This window comes from Tenrec ecaudatus, chromosome 16 (assembly GCF_050624435.1).
Source record: "Tenrec ecaudatus isolate mTenEca1 chromosome 16, mTenEca1.hap1, whole genome shotgun sequence".
Taxonomy (NCBI): domain Eukaryota; kingdom Metazoa; phylum Chordata; class Mammalia; order Afrosoricida; family Tenrecidae; genus Tenrec; species Tenrec ecaudatus.
This window is the reverse complement of record NC_134545.1, coordinates 38,848,087-38,875,119: the sequence shown is the minus strand read 5'-3', so window position 1 is coordinate 38,875,119 and position 27,033 is coordinate 38,848,087. Positions and strand designations below refer to the sequence as shown.

Below are 27,033 nucleotides of genomic sequence, written 5' to 3'. Positions count from 1 at the left end.
AGTGCCATGAGTGAGGTTTTGAGCTACTAACCCCAAAGTAGGCAGTTCTAACTCACCAGCTGCCCCACAGGAGAAAGATGAGGCTGTCTGCTCCTCTAAAGCTTTATAGTTTCATCAACTTTCTGCAGGATACCGATGAACTATAATCAGCTCCATAACAATTTGTTACTTAGTTTTTGCTTGTTTGTTTGTTTGTTTAAAAGAAAAATTAATTTTAGCAGGGAGTTTTTAATAGGACGGCAATAAAAAATTTCCCTACCAGAATGTAGGGAAATGTAGGTTATGTAGTAATCTGCTATCAGTTGCAATAATTTATTGTTTCTGGAATTGATCTCTCTCTCTCTCTGCATGATGTATTGCGGGTGGGAAAGTGGAGGGAGTCAGTGTGGGAAGGAAAGTAGAGAGTAATGGAAAGTGGTGAAGCTGAAGCAGTAGGCAGCAGATGCATCATGAAGGGTCTCATAAAGCAGGTTAGGAGATTTTAGTCAGTGACACAGAAATAACGCAAAAAAAAGCAAAAGACACAGCTATAAACAACAACCGAAAGAGTCTGTGAAATCCAAATCCAGCAGCAAGCACTTACAATGAGTGTTTTTAGAAAACAACTTTAGAGAGCAGAAAATGATCAAAAGAATGAAGGCTAAAGAAAGGGAGAGAACGGTCAATATTTTAGCCTAAGACTTTGAAGTTCGATTTGCCCCCAGTTAAACCCAATTCTGTTAAATTTCTAGCCCACCAATTCTGTGGACCATCTCCAGTGATAGAGAATTCGGAGACACATGGATTATAATAGAGAGTACGTCAAAGTTTATAAGGAAAATTTAAAGTCTCAAACCAAACTCATGGCCATCGAGTCAATTCTGACTCATACCCACTCTCTATGTGGATCAGAGAAGGGAATGTCATGGCATGAACGAGGGGTGCCTTCCGACAGCCCACTTGCTGCCACGCAGTCACTCAGCCCCACGGGAGCCACACGTTTCTGCTTTTGAAAATATTGACAACGAATTAACTTTTCTATAGCCTTTGCTTATATCCCAGCTACTTCCCATCATTTGTGTAATTAGGGTCATAGAACTATGCGAGCGATTACCAAATTTCCACCAGGAAATAGTGAGGGAGAGCACCCAGGGGAGTAGGGGGTCATCTCAGAGGGGATGGCATGGTGCAGTATTTTGGAAAAGTTGGCGTTTAGGACATCGTTAAATGCCGTATCGTAAGGAAGAGCTTTGTCCTGATCCCGCTGAACAAAATTATCCATGCAATGAGGTACAAACATCGCTTCCAGTTCCCGGTTCCTGAACTAGTCCTTTTGCTTCTCTGTCCCTACTCATGACGGAGAACGTGAATTTGTTTTAAAAGTAAACTGTCCTAGAAATATCCCATTTCTTGGTGGCACAAATGGTCCTGTGCTTGGCCACAAAACAAAGGGCAGTGGTTGGAATACATCTGGAGAGGAAAAGGCCTGGCATTTTGCTTCTGCAAGGTCTGCAGAGTTCTACTTGGCAAAGGCGAGACTGCGTTCACAGAAATGGCTCACTGACAACGGCCAGAACTCCGTGAGTGTGCCAGGGCTTGGGGCAACTGCCTCTCTTGCGCGCACGCTTGCCGTCTCCAGGCTCGTTTCTACCAGAACCAGTTCAACACGCAGTTCTGAATATGCTACTTCCGTTCTAAATAAATGGCTCCCAAATAATTACTATGCACGGAATCAACATCTTCAATTTAACTCTCTTTGAACCGTGACCAGAACTCTCTCTTCATCAGTCCTTGCCTCTCCAATCACAGCTGGAGCTGGAGCCCTATTCTCCCCCCCATACCCCCCCCCTCATTTTTAAGAGACCATACTTCCCTGTTTGTTTGCTTTTTTCCTGTATCAAAGTAGGTGCGAAGGGAAGACAGTGCAGAGCCCCTGGGGTAGGAAAATTGGGGGAGGAGGTAGAAAGGAGAATATGTCTCTAAAGGAGGGGAAGAGGTGTATCATTAAGGCAGGAAAATATTCTCTGTCAAAAGCTGAGGGGAGGGGTAGCTACAAGCCACAGAGATGAGCGCAGAGGCTAAGGCACAGCATGCCTCCTCAGTGAGGAGGGGGCGCGGTCCTCTCCACTCAAGTGTCCAGAGGAAGGGAATTGGTAGGTTCTCTTCCATCTCTGGGTCTTCGTCCCGGTCCAGCCACTCCAATGCCTAATCCTTCTCCCTTATCTAGATAAGGGTCCTTCAGGGCCCGGAAGACAGAGATTCGTTTTTGTGGGTTAAAAACCAGCATTTCCAGCAGCAGCTGTGCTCCGAACTCTCCACCTCGGGGACCACTGACTCCTCTGGGCAGGGCCCTTTGGGGGAAAAGGCTCCCGGGGCAGAGATACGTCTCGGGCCAGGCTTCCTCTGGGGGCAAGCCGAACAGATAAAAATTGTTGCCTAGCTGGTCAGCTTCAGAGTGCACAGAAGAGAGGCTTCCGACGAACCATCTCTGCAGAGATCAGCCAGCACTGCTTGTGGCCACCGGAGTTGCTTATGCAGCTTGCGGAGGGACTTCGGGAGCCCTGCACCAGAGTGTAACAGCCACAGGTGTAAGGGCCATCTGGGAGCTGGAGATTCTGGTCACGCCAAAGGCAGCCGGCTTGACCGTCCCATTACTTGTCACCAGAATGTTCTCCGGCCTCAGGTTGCAATTGGCACGCAGGACATCAAGGCCTCTGAGAAACTGCCCCATCAGACCCTCGAAGTTCTCCGAGGGCAAACCTGGTGAGGGGCCTATTCTTAAGCAAAGCTACCTCCTGAGTTGTGCATCCCTTTCTGTTCTGTTCATTCAGGCCTTTCTTCTCAGCAATCCTTTGACACAAACGACCGCTCAAGTCACAAAAAGCAGTGGTTACATCTCTGTTTCCATCTCAGTTTACCTCTTAGGAGTCTCCCACGCGCCCAGCACTTTTATTGGCACACAATTCTCATATCATACAATCGAACAGTTCAATCGTTCAATCACATCAAGGGGAGTTGTATTCAGTTGATTAATTCCTCCTTCTTGCAGTACTTTCTTTCCTTGCTTTTTCATAACAAGTTCTTAATATTCTGCCTACTCCCTCATCTGCTTTTCATGAACTTCTTTGATAGCTCATGCCCTCTGAGATTTCCCCAATCTTGGGGTGCTCTCGCACTCTACCTGTGGCTACTTTCTCCATCTAGACATCTTAGGAGTAATCCTATCCATTGTCTTGACTTTAATATCTATGCACAGAGATGGCCACATTTATCCATGGTAAGCCCTTGGACAAATGCCAGACATCGATTTCTTCATTTGGCAACTCGAATTTGATGTTTCATATATTGAAACTTACCATGTACAAAATAGAACTCTTCATTTGCCACTCCCCTTAAATTTACCTTGTAACTTGCTCCATATTAAAGTTTTAATTAAAACATTTTAAATTGAAAGATCATTCTATCGGGGGGCTCTTACAACTCTTATAACAATCCATACATCAATTATATAAAGTATATTTGTATATATGTTTTCATCATTATTTTCTAAACATTCACTTTCTATTGAACCCTTGGTATGGGCTCCTCTTCACCAACCCCACCCTCATGATCCCTTGATAAATTATACATTATTGTTATTTTTATATCTTACACCAACCACTGTCTCCCTTTCCCCATGGTTTCTGTAGTTCGTTCCTGTGTTCGTCTGGGTAGACTAGAGAAACAAATTCATAGACACTCATGTATATATAGGAAAGAGCTTTATATACAAGAATAATTGAACAGTGAGGAAACATTGTAGCCCAGTCCACATCAAGTCCATAAGCCCAATATTAGTCCATATGTCTGGTACCAATCTATAATGCCCTCTTCTGACTCACAAAACACATGCAATGGCATAGAATGCAGGAAGATCACAGGCCAGTGGGTAGAAAGTCTTGTGGATCCAGTGGCATTGTAAGCATCTTAGCGCTGGCAGGGGTCTCCATGTGGCTTCTGCAGCTCCCAGGGTTCTGGTTGCATCAGGGTAGGTCCATGCGGCTTCTCAGAAAGGTCTCACAGGGAGTGAGCATGAGTCCCGCCACCGCCACCAGTGAACTATTTATCTCCTTAGCATCTCCAAATGAGGTCATCAAGCTACTGCCTGATTGACAGGCTAGACTCCACCCCTTGACACCAGATTATGTAACTACCACAGTCCCCCTCGTGTGTGTCTATGTGTTGATCATTGCAACTGGTTCCCCCTTCCTTCCCTGCTTTCCCTGCCTTCTCTCTACCATCCTGGTATTGCTACTCTCATTTCTGTTACTGGATTCCTTTTGTTCTGAGCTTTTACCTCTCATCTGTACTTGTGCACATACTCTGGTCTAGGCTGCAGTGAAAGGAAGGACTGGGGTCATGATAGTGGGGGGTGAGGAAGGCTCAAGGAACCGGAGGAATATTGTGTGTTTCATGGGTGCTATACTGCGCCCTGGTTGCCGCATCCCTTCCTTGTGACCCTCTGTAAGGGCATGTCCCATTGTCTACAGATGGGTTTGGGTCTCCTTTCTTCGCCACATTTGCTTACGCACGCATTTTGTTTTCAGTGATTGCGCTGGGAGAGTGAGCATCACAGGGTGCCAGGTTGTTAGAACAAAGTGTTCTCGTATTGAGGGAGGACTTGAGCAGAGGCCCGAAGTCTGTTTAGGAGCCCCTCAAATAGACTTCAGGCTAGGAGGGGCAGATCCTGGAATTCCCCCAGGACCAAAGGGGAAATAGTCATAAAGGTCAACAGACAGACCTGGAATCATGTATTTTTTTGGTTTCTTTTTTGCTAATTACTATTATCTTTTTCCTTTTATCTTTTTATTCAATTTTTTTTCTCTTGGTTTGGTCTCTGATATTGTTGGTTTGCCTACATATATAAGATAGGCATGGGAAGAAAGTTCGAGGAGAAAGCAACAGGACTGATGGTTCAGGAAGGACTTGGGTGGCCTAAGTGGGGGAGAGAAGGAGGCAGGGGAAGGGAGCAGTGAGCAAACCACACCATAGAGAGGGGAACAACTAGGGAATTAAAATCAGCAATGAGAAGGACATAGAGATCCTGCAGGGTTTGGAGCAACAGCAATCTAGCTGAGAGGAATTACTAAGAGGAAAAAGAAGGGTGAGCATGATGGTGGGGCAGGAGGAAGGTAAAAGGAAACACAGGAATGATCTAGGAAACAACGCTATGGAGAGAGGTATAAGCGTAGGTGTATAGAGCTTAAATTTTGAGCACTAGGGTTTCAGAAGGCTACCATTACAGTGAAAGCCCCAACTCCATCTGAGTCTCTAGGGAGATTAAGGTGCCATTGAATTTCTTTCTGACCTTTAACTAGCAAAGTATATATCTTTGCTCTGAGACAAAGTACATTATCACAAAATCAAACTCACTGCCATCCAGTAGGTGTAGACTCATAGTGACCATACAGGGAAAGGGTTGAACTGCCATTTTGAGTTCCAAAGACTATCTGTTTACAAGAATAGAAAGTCCTATCTTCCTCCCTAGGAATTGCTGGTGGTTTTGAGAAAAATCTCAGTCCAAGGCATAACCACCAAGCTACCAGGGCTCCTCCCAGGGTACATTGAAAGTGAATTCCTACACTCCCCTAGCCAAGGAACAGGGGGAAGGCCTTCCCTCAAGGGCTTTCCTAGCTGTGTCTTTGGTGTAATGGGGTACTAGAGTCTCATGGTCATGAGTCATACTCTGAGCGTCCTGGTCAGAGGCCCTCAAAAGCAATTCTGTCTAGCATTTTGCATGCTTCCCAATCATGGTCTTACTGCTGCTTCTGTATTCCCACCTGCAGATGTATTGATGTGTTGCCAATCATGCTTTTGTGTCCATTTGCCCTGTACTCCCATGTCCTGCTTAAGCAGGCAAGCTCACTACCATGAAGTTGATGCTCACTCATATTTTCTTACAAATCCTTAGGCATCATTACGACCTCCCACTCATGGTCTCCTTCATCGGGATGAATTGTTTCATTTGTTGTCCTGTTTAAGAAATAATAAATGTGTCTTTACCAATGATATTTGAGATCTGGGGTTTCTTTTGTCCCCTACCTTTATCTAACAGCTCCCAATTTGACCTCTATTTCAGTTAATGGCCACTTCTCTTTTCTGTATTTATTAAGCTCTGGTTTAGCCTGGTTTTCCTCTCTTAGATTACTAACATCAATGAGCTAATTCTCTGTATTTAATCCTCTTCATTTGAAACATTCCCTAGATTTTGTGGAATATACCCTGATTAACATAGTATTTTTAATCTGTTTGATTTTCTGTCCTGATTGTTACAGGCTTGCATTTTCTCAGATTCATGTACTTATTCAAATGTTACCACCATACTCTATATTTATGAAAAAATGAATATTGATAACACATTGAAGACATTTTTGAAATCATTCATATATATGAATCATTTGAAATTTCTTTTTTTAATCTACACTGTTTTGTGATATATCTTTGTTGATAAGTGTTGAACAAGTTCATTAATTTTCCCAACTATATGCTATTGTTGAACAGACTATAGTTTATTTATATAGTCTTCTACTGATTTACTTCCATTAAAACTATGAACCAATCTGCAATCAATATACTTTTGAATGTATCTCTTTGAACCCACTTTCTAAGTTCATTGCCACAGTGCTTTTGATACGTCTTTCTTGTTTGAAGTCAGGGGATGTCATTTTAGCTACTTACTATTTTTGGTTTAGCAGTGCAGTCCAAGGAGGTAAATGAAAGCCATTTTTTTAGGATTTGCTATAAATAATTATCTAGTTTTCATATTTTTGGAATAACATACTCTTGAATTTGTTCACTATTTTACTCAGATTTCTCAACGAAATTACCTCTTAATTGTTGAGTTCAATTGGCCTATTTCAGTTTTTCTTATGCTTTGCTGCTTGATAGTTGACACACTCTCTCCCCTTTTCAGTCAGCTTATGTCCTCTTCTCTTTGCTTATAGTTAGACGGCACCACCCACCCCTGAGTCACCGTTAGCTATTGCTGCCTCTGACTTTTTCCCTATTAACTCCTCCACTCTGTGCTTCCTGGGATTTGTCTGTAGTCATTTTCTCTTATGTAGTCTCTGTGCTAGTTAGGTTTATGTCAAGTTGAGTAGGACAGGATTCTCCCATGATGCCATCTAACATAGTGTGGTCAATTCCACGATTCAATTTTTGACAAAGCACTTAAGCAGCTGTGGGGAGAATAAAATTAAAAGCCCAACTCACTTCCATGGAGTGGATGCAGGCTTTTAGCAACCCTATAGAACAAGATAGAACTTCTCCTGGGAGTTTCTGAGAGTGTAACTCTTTACAGGAGTAGAAAGCGTTGTCTTTCTCCCCGTGTGGCTTATGGTTTTGAACAGCTGACCTTTCAGACAGTAGCTGTAAGTGCAACCACTTAATCTGGTCACAGACTTGATATGGCTCAGGGAAGTTTCACTTAGAATGTGGCCTGTGCTTAGTATAAGTTGACAGTGGATGGAAGTTAGCTTATTCTTACTGCTGAATTTGGATCCTGCATTGCTTCATCAACCTCCTATTTAAAAAAATCCTGCCCATCAAAGGAGCAATCATTAGATTCATTTGAAACATGGATTCATTTGGCTGATCTCAGATTCATTCACCTGGGCATCCACCAGTCTGTGGTCTTCTTGTTTCATCATCTTGCTTCTTGTTCATTAGCTCTTTCAGCTTTGGAGGTTAGCTTACATCTGGCCCATGTTCATGAACTGAACTGAACTTGATGCCCTTCTACAATGGTATGAGACTTCTTGATAAGAACCTCTTTCTATATGCATGCAAGCTTCATTGGTTTTGCTTCTCTAGAGAACCCAGCCGAATTCACTCTCCCTAAGGAATTACATGAACTATCAACTTTGGACATGTTAGCGGGAAAGACCAGTCCCTGGAGAAGGACATCTTGCATGGCAAAGTGGAGCGGCAGTGAAAAAGAAGAAGGTCCTCGAGATGGATTGACACAGTGGCCACAACATGGGCACACACATAAGAACAATTGTGAGGATGGTGCAGAAGAGGGAGGCGTTTCTTTCTGTTGTAGTTAAGGCTGCTATGAGTCAGAACCAACTCAATAGCACCTAACAGCGACAGTAACAAATATCAACTTTTACTTGATGCTTCCCAAACTCTTCATTTGAGTATCTCCTACTCTCTAATCTATTTTAATTAATTATTCAACATTTTCATCTGGATGCCCAATAGGATCACAAAGTCAGCGTGTATATGCTTACGTTCATTACTTTACTTCCAATTCTCATTCACTTTGTTTTAATTATCCATCTTACTGTCAAATTAGGAGTTGAATTTGGCCAGCAATGTGGATGAGCATCTCAGAGTCAAAGACATAGACTTTACCCAATTATACATATCTATCTCTTCGTATCTGGATCACATTTCTTATGTACCCATGCACTTTTCTTTTCAATAGTATTTCCAATGTCTGTGTTTCTTACATTGAGGTACTTTGACCCTTTCCAATTCATGGAAAACAGCTGTACAAAGTATAAGACAAAGGATTCTGAACTCAGAATCTTCATTTAGATTCATTCTTTCTAGGAGTACTAAATAAGTTATGATGTACAGAATTTTTAAAATAAGGACATAAGATAATATTTTATTCTAATAAAATAACTGTAAATTGTTATCATCAAACAATTCTTTAAAGGAACTTTTTGGATCAATGGACTGCCCTGGTTCCCGCATGGGAATATTTGTTCTTCATTTCTCCCAGCCTGTGCTTTTCTGCAATGCCCTGCACATCAGCATTCTGCTCACTCCTTACAGTTCAGGTCAAATGCTGCCGCTGCTGTGGAGCGATGCTACTCTGAATTAGAATTAATTATTGCTTCCTTTGTGTTAATAAAGCACTGTTTTTTTGTTGAATTTTGTCTTGTGCTTTATTTGTTCATAGGCAATTTGATCCCTACTGTTGAATCTTGTTTATTTTTTCTTGTATTTTAGTTATATATATATATATATATATATATATATATGTTTCTTCATGAATTATATAGCAGGTAATTGTCTACTCTTTGTAGCTTCGCTGTACCTAGCTCATTTTAGGTGCCAAATGCATATTATGAATTTAATCCCTATTAGCAGATAAATAATATTCTACAACTTTTTCTTTATACTTTTGCAGCAGGTACAAAAAGAGTTGATTTTTTTCCCACTCAAATCATATCCTCTACCTTTAAAGCTAGAAGAACATGAGATGTCTCTCCATATTATTCTTTTTCCCTATGTAATTTCATTGTTTGATTGTTGATAGAATTAGTCTGTTAACCTTTCAAATGAAGATAAAAATATAAACACAAAGCAACTATATTACTTTTATAAAATAACTTTACTTTAAAATATAGGATTATATGCTATACTATAATACAACATTACATACATGTGACATATTTTTCTACACATGTAAAGGAAAACATTTTTTTGCATGCAATGAATTACACTTGACAACTAATAACTTATAGGAACTGAACTTGTTGAAAGCAATGGAAACTACATGATTTACTGAACACAACTGAATGAAAATAAGACTTTTTACCTTTTCTCTTTTAGTGTAGTACTCTAAGGTCTTCCACATTTTCTATTACAGCTCGCTAAAATGCGTCAATAAATCTCTACATTTTACTTTCCGTGCTACTTTATCGTTCTCTTGGACATCTGCTCATACTTCGTCCTTTGAGACTCTTTTATAGCCCCTCTCCCCAGGATCTCCTGGTACAGCTGATGACCAAAAAAGATGAGGAGAGCAGGGATGTTACCTATGACTCAGTCATATTAACTTAGATCGAAAGTGTTATTCTGTTTTTACCCCTGGTGTCACCTGATCCTCATTGGAATCTTACTTTACTCAGGAAGCCTAGGAAGAACAACCTCTTTGGGACACATAAAAGGCCACGGTCCAACTTCTTAGGGCTTGAATCGAACCGTGTCTGGAGAACAAGCATGGTTCACAAATGTCAGTTCTAATGCAGAAAAAGGTAGACAACTTGGCACATGGTGAGCATGATCCGTAGCAAAAAGGCTAAGCCCCCTGAATATACTGGTATGTTTAAAGTTCAATATTTATGTTAATATTTATAAAATTAAACCTGGATCCAAAAGGCATTGGAAGATTACAAACTATCCTAGCAAAACGTATTGGCAGCTGTGCTTGACATGATTGAAGGGGACGCTTTGTTGCTCTCCTTTTGCTCTCCCGTAGTCCCGTGTATATAGCACACGAGGTGGCCTCAGGCCTCCCCAGTCTGCTAGCAATGAGGCCACATTAACATTCACGCCTGCTTTTGCTGCACGCTGACATTTACCTGTACCACTGTGAGGCCTCAGTTCCTTCCTGTCCCCATCTCAAACATCTTATTTCTCCAACATTTATTTCTAAGCATCTCTAGGAGTAGTCTCATGAGATCTCTGGATCAACAACATTAATCTACTTTTGTCTCTTCGATGTCTGTTGCCTGTGAGTTCACTAAGGGAAGTGTCTCACCATTGTCACTGTTGTCAGCACGTTACTGTGCCTAAGTTCCTTCTGTCGCCCTCTTCCTAATTATTTCACATTTCATCACTGAAGCTGTCAAGTCTGTGTAAACCCAAATATCAGGGTGCTCTAACCAAGGGCCCCCCCGTTTCTGCCTTCAGAGGGGGGAGGGAGCAGGAAAGGAAAGTGGCTTGGTCATGGCCAGGCGCGCAGAACCAACCTCACCACTTCTTCTGCGACTCAGAATAAGTTACTAAAACTCACTGAGCCTACTCTGACTCTTCTGCAAGTGGGGATTGATAAGAATATCTATTTTAAAGAGTTATAATGCAAAGCAAACTCACTGCCACAGCTCGATGTTGACTCACAGCTACCCAACCGGACAGGGGAGACCTGCTCCTGTGGGTCTCTGACACTGTGACGTTTTACAGGAGTAGAAAGTCTGTCTTTCACCCAAGGAGGGGTTGGCGGTTTCAAACTGCTGATCTTGGGATGAGCAGCCCAACAAGTAACCGCTATGCCACCGGGACTCGTTCAGAGGGTTATGACAGAGGATTGAATTAGTTACCATTTGCAAAGTATTTATTCAGTGCTAGTGAACATTGGATATTATTACCATTTGTTATTGAGGCTACAAAATTATCTTTGAATTTTATATTCATGCTTTACTCCAGAGTTGAATTACTCCACGCTTCTCTGGCTATCTTGAAGCCACAGACACCATCTCGGGATCCAGGCCCTCGAGTTCAATGGGTCCGTAGAACAGCCCGTTCTGCCGCCGTGAGACCGATCCTCGACACTGGCCCTCCGCCCACTGGGGCATGGGTTAGACTGCTAGCCACAAGGTGATCACTTTGAAACCACCAACTGCTCCATGGAGGTAAGATGAGGTTTCTACTGACGTGTAGATTTAGTGCTGGAAACCCGTCCGAACGGCCTCGATGGCAGGGAGTTTGATTTGGGGTTAGCTGCTCTTACGGCTTTCCTGCTCTCCCACTCCTCCCAATCCGCCGCCACTCCCCTTGGGATTTTTCCGAATTGTCCTTCTCACCTGCTTTCTTTATCGTCCAGCCATGGTCTGCTTCTGGACGTGTCTGCTTAGCCTCCCTGCGCCAGTCCTCTCCTATTGTCAACTGTACCCGCTTTCCCGAGACGAGAAGCAGATGGGTTGTGATGAATACCATCTCATGTGCCTACACTCGTTCGGTAACAGGTGGCTGCTCCGTCAGCTGGGGTCTCCTTGAGGACACCCTCCCGGCCTCCCTTTGACCATGCATACGCTCGTCCAGATGGCGACTTGCTTCCCCAGAGTCCTGAATCAACCTAATAGGAGATGGCAGGGCTGTGCTCATTTTGCCTGGGGTTTAATACAGGCATGGAGTTTTATTTATTTTTTGTCCTCTTAATTCAGGAAAAAGGAACAAACCTTATGTGAAAATGATGTTCACAACGTGGTTTTAAATTCTCTCACAGGAAGTCTAAATTTGTGTGATTAAATTAGCATTCATAAATGCCAAAGCAAGAAACCAAATTAATTTGTTTTTGCTGTTGGAAAAGAATGCAGATATCTTTGAATCATCTAATGTATTAGATTTTTACTCTGTGTATCTTACTTCTGTTTAATGCACTCTGGCTACATTAAAATGGAGGCAACTGAATTTATTATGTAAAGATAAATGTATAGGTTAGGTTCACCTTGGTAAGATGGAAGCAAGTTGCTTTCCCCTAAGGTTAAAACAGCTCTTCTACCTTGTATTCTGGAAGTAACCTACTTTCAACCAAATTACGGCTTCAAGAACAGTACACATTTGCTTGAATTCATCTCTGCCTCTATCGTTTTCCGGATGCATCTGTGCAAGCCCTGATTAAAGTCTTCATGTTGCTTGAATGCCTACTATCCCTGAACATTAGAGTAAGAAAACCTGGAGCCAATGTCCCAGAGTTGAAGGATAGACATTTTTAAAGTTTAAAAATAATATGGCTTTATTTAAAACATATCTAGTCATTTGTAATCCCTGTAAAAGGAATCACTTATGGACGATTTTTCAAAGAATTAAGAAATCCCAAATATAAAGTCTTCTAATCTTAATCTGTTAAACATTGGTGTAGGTCGGGTTCACTAGGCAAGCAAACCTGGTGACACTTATAAAGGTATTTATATTAAGAAAATGCCTAACAATTATAGACGTGAGCATGTCCAAGTTCAAGCAGGATTCAAGTCTGTGAACCAGACGCTAGGCTAGAGGTTTCTCCTGACTCATGTAGCTTCAGGGAATAGTAATTCCAAGATCAGTAGGAAGACCACATGATGGTCTTCTGAGTGGCTGCTGAGACAGACAAATCCAAGATTAGTAGATCAGGCTTGTGGCTGCAGAAGCAAATTAATTCACAGTCAGCAGGTCAGATGACGGGGCCCAGAATACTCCCAGGATCAGTAGGCAATAGGGCAGAAAATTGGCTCAAGTCCACAGAACCAGAGGTTGATGAGCCAGATACAGGAGACAGATTCAGCAGAAAGCAAAGCAAACTTTCCCACAATGTCCCATTTATATTGGACGTAGGACACACACCCTAGGAAACATCCTTTCCATTACATCCATCTGTGACCTTAGTAAAGATGTTGCATAACACGTTAATCTTGTTTCAAAGACTGGCTGCTCGTAGTAGATTCCATTATGGAGTTAACTACACTGTGTTAGATCACATGATAAATCATAACTACCAAACCACTGGGAATCTTGCTCCAGCCAAGTTGACACAAAACCTATCAGAAACATTAACTTATTTAGAACCACAAAGAGTGTAAGTTCAAGAAGATATTTTATGTGCATATACATTTTTCTCCATCACCTGTCCGTCAGTTTGTCCTACTGTTGTGGTTCTGTGTTGCTGTGATTCTTGAAGCCATGCCAGTGGTATTTCAAAAACCAACAAGGTCACCTACAATAAACAGAGTTCAGCAGAGCTTCCTGACTAAGCACAGACTATCAAGAAAGAAGATGCTGTCCGCTTCTGTGGAGTGAACCACTGAATACCTTATATATTGAAGCACAGCACTGTCACATACGGAAAACCCATTAACATCAACAGAACATGGTCAGAGACAGTTCCAGAGAAAGAGTCTCCCAGGTCAGAGGGCACGGCCCTCACATTATAGCTGAAGTACTTGGGGAAGACTGCCTTCTCAGAGCAGAATGGACCACAGTGATGCAGCTGGAGTAAAGCTTTTGTGACCTTCCTTTGCTGATGAGGCGCCGCTGAAAAGGAGAAGAAACACTTGCAAACACCAAGAATAATTGGAAGATGAAATGTAACAAGTATGAATCTAGGAAAACTGGAATTTGTCTAAAATGAAATAGAACTTCTAAGGATGGATTTGCTAGGTATTAGTGAGCTGAAATTAACTGATACTGGCCTTATTGAATCAGAAAATCATATAGTTTACAATGCTGGAAATGAGAGATTCAAGAGGCATAGTGTCTCATTCATCATCAAAAAGGATATTTTAAGATCTATCTTGAAGTGCAATGCTGTCTGTGATAGGGTAATATTTATCTGCAGGCAAGTAAATCCAATAAATACTATTATTCAAATGTATGCAGCGATCACAAAAACTAATGATAAAGACATTGAAGAATTTTATCAACATCATTCTGAAATGGAACTAAGATGCATTCATAATTATTGGTGATTGGAATGTAAAAGTTGGAAACAAAGAAAAAGAAATAATTGGAAAAATATGAGTTTTGTGAAAAAATGAAACTAAAGATCAGGTGATAGAGTCTTATATGACCAATGGCTTCTTAATAGCATATACTTTTTTCAACAACACAAATGGTGACTCTACACATGGACTTCTCTAGATGGAACACACAGAAATCTAGTTGACTGTATCTGTGGGAAAAGACTATAGAGAACCTCAATATCAGCAGCTAACATGAGGCCAGGGACTGATTATTGGAAAAGACCATCAATTGCTCATATTTAAGTTCAGGTTGAAGTTGAAGAAAATTGAGTCCATGACACCCCAAATAGGATCTTGAGTTCACTCCACCTGAACTTTTAGCACATCTCAATTATAGGTTTGGCATTGAGCAATAATGACAGAAGACCTGATGAGCTGTGGGAAGACATCGAGAACATCATTCATGAAGAAAGCAAAGGTCATTAAAAAGGTAGGAAAGAGGGTGTCAGAAGAGGGTGTCTATGTGGGTGTCAGAAGAGACTCTAAGACTTGTTCTTAATCACAGTGTAGCTAAGGCACATGGAAGAAATATTAAAACCAAAGGGCCCAACAGAAAATTTGAAAGGCAGCTTGAGAAGACAAAGTAAAATATTATAATGCAATGTGAAAAGACCTGGGGTTATAAAATCTAAAGGAATAATGCACTCAGCATATCAAACTGAAAGAACTAAAGAAAAAAATTAAAGCCTCAAGTTGCAATATTGAAGAATTCTTTGGAAAAAATATTGTCTTAAACAGGAGGCATCAAAAGAAAGAATATACAGAGTCCCTGTACCAAAAAGAACTAGTCATCATCAACTGCTTCAGGAGGCAACATACGAGCAAGAACCAGCAGTACTGAAGGAAGAAGTCCAAGTTGCACTGAAGGTATTAGCCCCAAAGAAGGATCCAGGAGATGATGGAATATCAGTTGAAATGCTTAAACAAGCTTATGCAGTATTGGAAGCATTCATTGGTCTATGGAAGACAGCTACCTGGACAACTGAATGGAAGAGAGCCACATTTGTATCCACTCCAAAACAAGGTGACCAAGCAGAATACTCAAATTATAGATAATATCATTAATATCACATGAAGTAAAATGTTGCTGAAGATGATCCAACAATTCAGAAGAGTATATTGATCAAGGGATATCTTTGCTTATGTCAGTTGTGTCTTGTCTAAAAGCAGAGAATATCAGAAAAAAGATTACTTGTGTTTCATTGAGTGTATCACAAAAAAACTATGGAGAGCCTTGGGAACAATGGGCATTCCAGAACACGTCTTATGTTTATGCAGAACTTGTACATGGATCCAGAGGCAGTTGTGCAAATAGAATAAGGGCATGCTGTGTGGTTTAAATCAGGAAAGGTGGACATCAGGGTTGCATCCTATCACCATATGTCCATATGTATTCGATCTGTCTACTGAGCAAATCATCAGAGACGCTGGATTACATGAGAAAACGTGCAGCGTCAGGCTTGGAGGGAGGCTTACTAACAACCTGAGATGTGCAGATGACACAACCTTGTTTGCTGAAAGTGAGGAGGATCTGTGGCACTTGCTGACGAATATGCAATTTTCTTTCTGAATTACAACTCAATACAAAGAACAGCAAAATCCTCACAACCGCACCAGTAGGTAACGTCATGATAAATGGAGAAAATAGTGAAGTTGCCAAGAATTTTGTCTTGCTTAGGTCCACAATCAAGCTCACGGAAGCAGCAGTCAGGGGGTCAAAGGACGCATTGCACTGGGTAAATCCGCTGCAGAAGGCTTCTTTAGGGTATTGGAAAGGATGTCATTTTGAGGACTAAGGTGTGGCTGACTCAAGCCATGGTATTTTGAATTGCCTTGTGCATGTGAAATTGGACCCTGAAGATGGAAGACCAAAGAAGAATTGATACATGTTAATTGTGATGCCAAAGAAGAATACTGGAAGCACCATGGGCTGCTGAAAGGGAAAGCAAATCTGTCTCGGAAGAAATGGGACCAGAGTGCTACTTAGAGGTAAGGGTGACCGTCTGACATACCTTGGACCAGTGGTCAGGAGAAGGAGCGTGCCAGAGGGGACAGAGTGGCAGCAGTAATGGGCCGAACACAGCAGCCATTGTGAGAATGGCACAGAGGGTCGCAGTATGTCAGAACTGACTTGATGTCACCTAACAACAACAACGTATCTGTACAACTGCGTATTTTTAACAGATTAGTTAACATATCAATCATGTACCATACAATCTAATGATTTAATATATTTTCCAAAGATTGTTCAATTATCACCATAATCAGTTTTAGAACATTTTCATCATTCTTGTGTCCCTTGTTGTTAGCTCGGTGTTACCACCCTGTTTCCTCTGCTATAACCCTAAAGAACTATAAATGTATTTACTGTCTCTATCGATTTACCTATCTTATATTTCATATAGAGAAAATCATACATAAGAAATTGATAATGACAACAAAGTGCAACACAGAAAAACCTCAATTCAAGAGAAAGCAGAAGTTAATAGAAACTAGAACCTATTAAAATAGTCTAAGGGAAAACAAATGATAATATATTCAAATTTAACTTAACTAGTACTGAAGTAGTCTACTCTCCAATGCACTCTGAGCAGAAGAGTATTTATATAGCTGGTCAATTTTCCAAGGGAATTCTATGGAGGTCTAATTCTGTGTAGGCTCTGAAAATACCTTTTAATCTTTAATTTTTATCCACCATCTTGCACAAACCACGTGCTCAGATGTTAAGCTCTAGTACAATCTTCTCTTCTGAACTTGAATTTTATTATTTACAATCCTTGGATTACATGGGCTGGTGTGTGCCTTCACTGTGAACAGAGCATCTCCTCATTTAAATGGCTGCTTGTTTTATGACAAGCCTTTAAGATCCAAGACTCTTTTCTTTCTGATAGCTGGGCACCATCTGATTTCTTCATTACCATTTGCTATGGCACCACTGTCTTCAGTGTGCTCTTCATGAGGCAAGTATTGAGAAAGGGCCACATCATCAAAACTATTTGTCCTTTGATTAATGCTTATGATTGTGAGTTCAAAATCCATTTGTGTATCTAATGTTTACATTTCTAACCCTAGTTCCCACTCTAGAGGCAAAATCATCACCATCTGTGAAATAATTTAAGTAACCTGCATGAGACATTGGGTAATTCTCATAATAGCATAATTTATCTAGGCAATGGCACAAACTTTAAAGGAAAAATATACATATGTGGGAATGCTTTTTACACTTAAATACATGGGATGTTCACTTGTACAGGATATAAACTTCAGTAATTTAAAGCTGCTTAAGAAAAAAATGAGGGCTAGACACAGGGCAACAATTTCAGCCACATTGATTCACAAATGGAAAATCACGTCTGCAGGACTAACACATGTCACAGAAGACAAGGTGGGGTGAAATTGGCCAGTACATGGCAGTCTTCAGTTGCCAATTAATGGGAAACCTCAAAAGCCAGAGATTTGAGCCAACGTCCACGAGCATCCAAATGTCCTACTTCAGGCTGCAGGGTTCTGCTGCTTCTCACACTGGGGTGTTTCAGCTTTAACTCCAATGGAGTGTTTACGTTCCTTTCTTTGCAAGAGTTATGTTTAAGGTAAAGTCCTGTCCCATAGTGGGGTTTTCAAATCACATAATTCTGATGTGGATTATGAAAAGTGCTGTCCACCTTGAAAGACAAAATCTAAAATCCAGGTGGTCTGTACCATTCAGCCAGGGTCACTGAGTGCTAAAATAAACTTGGTCAAAAAAATGCATGATTAGCAATATTATACTGGGTGGGTTCTTGAATTGAGAGTCTATGTACGTAATGGTAAGCCATACAGTGAAGTTTCTTTTGACAATTAAAAGAAATTAAACACTGACATAAAATAGAGTATGGATGATTTTTCAAAGCATTATCCTAATGGAAAGAAAGCAATCCCAAAGACTACATATTATCTAATTATGTTTATACAAAATATCCAGAATAGCTGAATCAATAGCAATAAAAATTAATTAGGTTGTGTTTGCAAATGGAAGTGGGAAAAGAAGGGGACATTGAGAGTAACTGCTAATTGGTGTGGGCTACTTTTTAGGGAGTTGAGGATGTTCTAAATTTAGATTATGGAGATTGTTGCTCAAAACTGTCAATATACTAAAAACCATGGAAATACATACTTTTAGACTAGTATTCAAATTATGTCTCAATAAAGTTGCTAAAATTATCATGATATGTTGGTGCTTTGTAGTCCATGTGTCAGGTGACGTTCTCTAGAGAAGCAAACTAGAGATGTTTCTGCATGTGTATGTAGGCATAACTTTACATCAGGCACATGGTTCACTTAGCCGCAGAAATGGGTAAGCCCAAGTTAGTTTCAAGTCAGATGTTAAGTTGGAGGCTTCTCCTAACTCACATAGCTTCAACAGCTGATAAACCAAGTATCAGCAGGAGCACCACAGGCTGCAGATTCAGACAGATTCAAGGTCAGCAGGTCAGGTTTGTGACTGGCAAAAGTGAATAAATCCAAGGCTGGCACAAGCCAGAAGGCAGGCTGCTGGTGGCTCCAGGATCCAAACGCAGGACAAAGCAACACACTTTGCTGCATGGCCACATGGATACTAGGTCTTCAGAATGCAAACATCATGCTGTTTCCGTTATACTGTGGTGCTCTTTAAATTCATCCTGCAGCTATTAAATTCCAACAAGCTTCTTATACTTAATCTAATTTGTGCACATGAATGAGCACCACAATTTTTGCAAAATCTAAAAAGAATTGCTTGGCATTGTACACAGGCCACAGGATAAAACGGAATTTGGCTAAATTTTCTGTGAGTCAAGTGAAAGAATTGCCTATTAGTTGACTAACGTTATTAATTCAACCATGATATATCCCATATTACAAGGATCAACTATCTGGAACTGAGGAAAAAATGCCTTTCGCTAACAAAACTCTTTAGTCATTCCTGGCTTCCCACCACTGACCTTTTGTTGGGGAGCACAGCACTGTTGTCACTGTATAGTCAGAGCTCCTTATGCATCTCCATATGCTACAGTGCCCAGACGATAGCACACGGCGGACTGAAGAGCGAAGAAAAAGAGTTACAGCCTAAGTTCCTGGTGCAGACATATAACCAGACATGTAATTTTAGCTAAGTTCAATTTTTTATACATCTCACTCCCAGCCTTTGTCTGTCAGTTTGTGTCTTATAACATGACTTGCATGTTACTATGATCCTGGATGCCAGGCCACTGATATTTCACCTGCCAGCAAATGCCCATAGTGGACAGGTTGCAGTGGAGCTTCCACACTAAGCAAAACTGGGAAGAAGCTTCACTTCTGAAAACTAGCCCAGTGAAAACCTTCTGAATCACAGTCTGACATAGCTTACACTGTGCTGAAAGAAGAGTCCTTTTGGTTGGAAGGCACTCCAAATAGGAAAGAAGAACTGCCTCTTCAAAGTAGAGTCAACAACAAAAACATAGATGCCGTCAAGCTTTCAGGACCTACATTTGCTGATGAGAAGAAAAATTTGCAAACTTTCATTAGTGATTAGAGTGTGGAATGGACAAACTATGAATCTAGAAAAATCGGAAATAGTAAAAAATGAAAGATACACTTGGATGCACAGTAGGTCAGGTGATTGTCTGATTCAAATTGTCATATGCCAGTCCCTTTTAGCTGACTACTATGCAAACATGACGAATTGAAGAGGGATGGCAACCATGCACTGTCAGAAAGAACATTTCAGAATTTATCCTGAAGTACAATGCTGTCAGTGTTAGGATAATATTCCTTCATCTACAAGAAAGATGAGTTATTATGACAGTTACAAAAATTATAAACCAACTACTAAGGCCAAAGATGAAGAAATTTAAAATGTTTAACAATTTGCACAATTTAAAATTGGGCAAATATGCAATGGCGATGCATTGATCTTTACTGGTGATTAGAATGCAAAATCTGGAAACACAGAATGATTAGAAGTAGGAAAATATTAATTTCATGGTAGAACTGATGCAAAAAATCATATAATAGACTTTTACAAAATCAATAATTTATTCATTGGAAAATGACCTTTTTAATAACACTGACAACTACACAAAGGGCCCTCGTTGCATGAAACGCATAGGAATCAAACTGACTTCCTCTGAGGAAAGAGACAATGGAAAAATCAATGCCATCAGGCATATAGGACCACCCACTTTCCTATGGAAATTTGAGTCAAAGCTGAAGAAAATTAAAACAAGTCATGAGAGCCAAAGTACAACTTTGAGTAGCTCCCACCTGAAATGAGAGACTATCTCAAGCATAGATTTGATACTAATTGAACACTAGTGAAAAAAGCAATAAGAATTTTCAGATGGCATCAAGGACATTGCACACGAGGAAATTAAAAATTTCATTAAAAAGAAAGGGCTAAAATGAATGTCAGAAGAACTCTTAAACATAGAAGAGCTAAAGCAAATGTAAGAAATGATGAAGCAAAAGAGCTGATACCAGCTGATACCAAAAGAGCTAAACAGAAGATTTCAAATGGTGGCTGATAAGGAAAAGTATTATAAAATGAACAAATGAACACACCACACTTGACATATCTGAAAAGAATTGAAAGAAGAAGAAGCCTTCAGTTGCAATTAAAAAAATCATTTTATTAGGGACTCATATAACTCTTATCACAATCCATACATCCATCCATTGTGTCAAGCACATTTGTCCATTTTTTGCCATCATCATTCTCAAAGCATTTGCTTTCTACTTGAGCCCTTAATATCAGCTCGTCATTTTCTCCCCTCCTTCCCTACTCCCCCCTCCCTCATGAACACTTGATAATTTATAAATTACTATTATTTTGTCATATCTTACACTGTCCGATGTCTCCCTTCACCCACTTTTCTGTTGTCCGTCCCTCAGGGAGGAGGTTATATGTAGATCCTTGTAATCAGCTCCTCCATTCTACCCAACCTTCCCTCCACCCTCCAGGTATCGCCACCCTCACCACTGGTCCAGAAAGGATCATCTGTCCTGGATTCCCTATGTTTCCAGTACCAGTGTACATCCTATGGTCTAGCCAGATTTATACGGTAGAATTGGGATCATGATAATGGGTGGAGGAAGAAATTTAAGAAGTAGAGGAAAGTTGTATGTTTCATCATTGCTACCCTGAAAACTGACTGGCTCATCTTGCAATTTTTAAGGATTCTGTGGACAAAACATTGAGTGATATAGAAAGCATAAAAAGAAGAGAAAAATCCAAAGATGGTACCAAAATTATTTATCATACAGTCAGCCATTTTAGGAGGTAGCATATGATCATGAACTGATGGTATTGAAGGACGAAGCCCAAGCAATGGCGAGCAGCAAGCTTTTCCAGAAATTGACAGAATATCAATTGAGATGTTTTTTGAATGTTGCAACACTGCATTATTTGCCAAGACATTTCAATGACAGCAACCTGGCTGAGGAACTGGAAGAGATCCTTAATTGTGTAGTTGAAATTATCAAGCAGTATCATTAATACCACACACAAGTAAAATTTTGCTGAAAATAATTGAAAATGATTGTAGTAAATACAACAAGGAGATACTGCCAGAAATGCTAGGGATATCATTATCATGTCATGATAGAAGAGAATCCCAGAAAGATGCTTACCTGTATTTTAATACCAGTGAAGGCATTTGCAAAGGCATTTGACTGTGGATTATAACGAATTATGCATAACATTGTGAAAGGTAGGAATTCCAGACACTTAATTGTGCTCATTGTTTGGGCCGGGTCCAGATTAGGCAGCTGCCTCCAGCTCCTCAGGAGGATAGAAATTCAAGGCCCCCATTGCCAGCCTCTCAGGAGGATAAATGACCTATTGAAGTATGCATCTTCTGCCCCAACATTCCAAGGAGCTTGTCTCTCCACCAAGGTTGTGCAGCCCCTGTCCCAACACTCCAGGGAGTAGGTGGGTCGGTAAACAATAAAGGCACTTCCCATGGATCGCATCTTGACTCAAGGACCTGCAGCTGCAAGGAAAAAAATCTCTCTTCTTTTTGTCAACGTCTACCTCCCTATCTCGAGCCCTGCATGTATATCTCCCACGGCCTCACCGACAAGCTGTGATTTCCCTGAACCAACTCGTTGGGTCTTGGAACCTCCCAGGAGCTCAAGATGCTCCTGTCCCTTTCTCTGCTCTCCCTTCCAGCCTGGCAGCTCTTTCCCTGCCCTAATAAAGCCGCTCTTAACCTCACATTCTTTGTCCCAATCCTATCTCCGTCAGTGTCTCAATGTTGACCTCTCACTCATGTATGCCCTGGACACAGACCAATGGGACAAGATGACACTGTATGGTTGCAATTAAGAGAGGTGTGGGTCAGGGTTGCGTAATTTCACTGTAATTAATCTATCTATAAACTGAGCAAATTATTTCAGAAATTGAGCTATAAGAAGAAGGCCATATCAGGACTGGAAGGAAACTAATTAATAATCTGAAATACGCAGGTGATGCCACATTACATGCTGAAGCAGAAAGGATTTCAAGCACCTTGATGAAGCTCAAAGACTGCAGTCTTCAGTAAGAGATGTACCTCAACATAAAGAAAGCCCATGCTCTCACAACTGGACCAATAAACATCATGATACATGCTAAATGAAGAAACTATTGAAGCTGTGAAGGATTTCATTTTATTGGGAACCAGTCAAGAACGCAAACAACATATTGCATTGAGTTAATCAATTGCAAAAGGCCTTTGAAAGCGATAAGGAGCCAAGATGCCTTTTTGAGGATTAAGGGCCACCTGACTCGACCCAGGGTACTGTCAATTGCATAAAATACTCATGAATGTGGAACCACCAGTGAGGGAAATAAGGAACTCTGGTGTTGGCAATGAATATTGCATACCAAAATAAGGACTACCCCTGTCCTGAAAGAAGCGCAGAGTATGCTCGGCAGGAGCATTCTGGTTGCACTTTCAGCGAGAATTCTTCCCAGGTCCTATGAGTATGACAGTAGGAGGGACCACTTCCTTGATGCCATGCTAAGTAGAAGGTCACTGAATAAAGGGAGACCTTCAACAAGATAGACGGGCACAGTGGCTGCCCCAATTGACTCAAAGCTAGCGATGATGGTGGAGATGGCACAGGCCTGGCGATGACATTCTTCTTTTGTACCCGAGGTCACAGTGATTCAAAACAATAAGAATACAACATTTCACTCCTTGCCACAAATATCTAAACAAAGCGGTGATGATTTTACTGTCGTTCGGGGGAAGTGAGAGCAGGCGAGGGGTCCGTACAGGAAATGAGCTGGCTACGATTTCCCGAGAGGACACGCAGCATGTTTGGCTGCAGTTTCTTTACAAAGTACTGCTTTCAGTGGGGACACAGCACTGCCTAGAATGTAAAATAAAACCATCAGTTCTCTGTGACCCTATTCCAGGATAATTTGACTAGAAATTAATAGCTGCCAACTGGAGAGAGTTTGCTGGCACTAAGGTAAAATGATGTGTGATTCTTCCTTCAGGTTACTCATATTGCAAACAGCAGTTACACCCGAAGATTAAGGTACCGACTGGAGTGGGGGAAAGCATTTTAATTTACACAATTATTGCCTTTTCTGAGGTCATGAATTTGGTTTTCTAGATATTTAAAAGTGCTTCCTTACTCAATTTCTAAATAGCAAGTAAAGCTAATGATATAGTTTCCATGACTTTCTAATAAAGAATTCAGTGTTTTACATTTAATGGGGTTTTTACACATTTGAAAATTATTCTATGAGGACCATTGAAAACAATAAAGACAAACAAGCAGAAGACCCAAGGACACATGCTCATCTTATGTTGAATGCACTGGTAGAATCTGTTAGGAAAACAATCAGACTGTTATTGAAAGACATATTTCACATCTATTTTCTCCCCTCAGACACTTTTTTTCTGCATGCTCATCCTGTTTAAGAACAAAACCTTTTTTAATTCTACATGTACGTTCTACTGTGCGACTGACAGCACCAATTGTTCTAAATCTCTGAACGCGTTGAAGGAACCATGAAAAAGTTGTATCTTTTCGCTGCTTCACTTCGCCCAAGCTGTTGTTTATCGAGTGCCTTCCTGCGCTTGATTCCTGAGTGTGACCTCACTTCTCTTTGCTTCTCCAGCTGTCGATTAGATAGCTACTTGTTTTGTATGTGCAGAATGAGGCTCCGGGAGGACAGAAACTGCCAAAGGACACTCAACTGTTCCGGACTCCTCAAGCCGCGCAATCTCATGTCTCATTTATAAAATGTGGCTATCAAAATGTATTTCTATGAATTATTTAGAGGATTAAGTCAGCCCATACAATGTATCAAAGAGCAAGGATGTTGCTTTGCGAACTAAGGTGCACCTGACTCACGCTGGGATTTGTTCAGTCCCCTCGTACGCCTGGGAAAGTGGGACCATGAGGAACCAGGGCTGGCGCAGGGCTGACAGCTTTGAATTGTGGTGTTTTCGAAGAATGTTTAACAGACTATGGAATTCCAGAACAAACAAAAACTTCCCTTATATTCTTCAGACATGTCCTCAGGAGGGACCCACCCCTGGAAAAGGGCACCCTGCTCATTGAAGAAGAGCATCAGAAGAAACAGGAAGGGCCTCTGGAAGACGGCTGTAAAAGTGGACTCAAACGCAGCAGCAGCTGTGAAGATGTCACAGGACTTTACCCACGGAGCTGCGGTGAGCCAGAACTTCTCCATGGCGCACACCCACAACATATAAAGGCCTAGGTAGGAGGAACTCAGAAATGTTAGTCGGTTCCATGCTTCTGAGAAATCCACTGACTAGGAGCAGTCACAGCAGCCCGGCTTGAGTAGCCTTTGCATTTGAATCGATATGAATTCTCCGTAGGCGATCTTGAATTCATGTTTATAGGAAAGCAAGGCCACCCTGTAATACTTTTAATGTACCAAGAATTCTCAATACACTCTTTCACCTGATACTTTTAAAAGGCTTACGATAGTCTCAGGCCTTATACTTAATATGTGGTCTATGTAAACTCTGACTAATTAAAGATGCAGGGTCTCAATGAGTCACAGTCACCTTGATGGCTGTGAATTTGAAATTTTTGTTTTAGTAAAGATGAGGGGGATGATATTCAGAGTGTTAACATAACAGCCAAAGTCACAAGATTGCCAGTTAGGGAAGCTAAATAACGTGTCTTCTGTGTTCAGTATGTCATTAAAGATCTCTCCTGAGGGGTGGGGACGTAGTAAAGTTGTAATGTCCACATTATTCAGATTAGCTTGAGCCCATGGTTCTTGCTGATCTTAATTTCCTTTAGAGTATGTGTCTTAAATAGAAAAATATGACTCTTATGGACAATATAGAATCAATATTAGTGATCATTTTGGAAGCGAGACAATTTATGCTGATTGGTTTGTTGCATCACCCAAACATCATTCCTATATTTTCCAATTACATTTTACATTTCCTTGAAGACTTTTTACCACTCTAGCCATATACCAACATAAATTTGCATTTATTTCACTTCAGAAAGGTGAATTTCCTATTATAAATAATTTAACTGAAAAAAATTTACATGAATTGAATTCTCGGCATTTCATTTTAATGATATTGGTCGTGGAAAGTAAACAGCAACGAGCTTGATGAGATTTTTGCATCTTGTCATTGAAAGAATTTTAAGGTAAGGTCAGTTTTTTTTTTTTAAAGAAGTAAGATGGTTGCAGTTCAGTGAATTACTTAACACGGCCCTTCCAGCTATATTCTTTATTAATCGTACTAAATGACTGAGCATGATTATGCAATTATGAGGTGTCTGTGGTACACCAAAAGGGTTGGATAGCTTGTTGATAAGATGACTTCTAGGGGTCGGACCATGCAAATAGGCGCATGATATGGTAATATGGGGGTTGGTAACTTATGCCAGCCTGCAGGGCCTACAGTGCAGTATAAAAATGAGCCACCCCAGAGTTAGAAAGAAGGATCGTACTATAATCAAGAAGGAAGAGTTAGTGCATCCTTTGGAGCTGACCTTTCTATGCTGAACTTCCTGGAGCCAGGAGATAGACACCTATGACACGGGAGACAAGGAGCAGCAGTGAGGACCAGTGACAGAAATAGCAGCAGCAGACGCAGAGCCAAGTGACTGCAAGGAAATGGTGCGGTGGACTTCCCAGCCCACAGAGTGAGATATCGGAATGCCTTTGGCAAGAGGCGGGTTGGAGAAGTGGGGTACCTCTGAGCTGTTGTTGACACAGTTCAAGAGTTGGTACCACTTGCCAGAGCAGGTTAGGGGCCAGGCTGAGGGCGCAGGAGCAGAGAGTGGTGTCTCTGGAGCCGTGGCTGAGAAAAGGCTGTCCTGATTGAAGAATTGTATCGGGAGCTTTCCTGATCAGGAATTGTAACTTGTTACCTCCCTAATAAACCAAAATGCTGTCTGGGAGTGCTCAGTGGCCACTTTCACGAATGCTGGAATACAGCAGAGAAGCAGAGCGCCGTGAGAGACAGAGGTCATGTCAGAATTGGCAATCGGGTCGGAGGATAGAGGCTTATCTGAGATCTACATCATAGTCATATTCTTTGGCTGATGTTAATGGTGATTTTCTACTTTCCCCAACCCTTTTCACACCATTTTCACAATTGTATTACAGGAATTATTAAAATAAATAATTATAGTTTTCTGTTTCATTGTGCAGCTCATAAATGATTTCTTTTCAAATATCTGTATACTGCCTTAAGAAAAGCATTTAGGAAGAGGATAACGTTTACTGATAAGAAATCTTAAGGAAATAAATACAAGTGACGCTGTGAGGGAGGTATTTTTG

At 40.9% G+C, this 27,033-nt stretch overlaps 1 pseudogene; it reads right to left on the bottom strand.

Annotated features, from left to right (window-relative positions):
• Positions 1–2,107: 2,107 nt before the first annotated feature.
• Positions 2,108–24,945, bottom strand: LOC142428581 (cyclin-dependent kinase 4-like; annotated as a pseudogene).
• Positions 24,946–27,033: the final 2,088 nt, after the last annotated feature.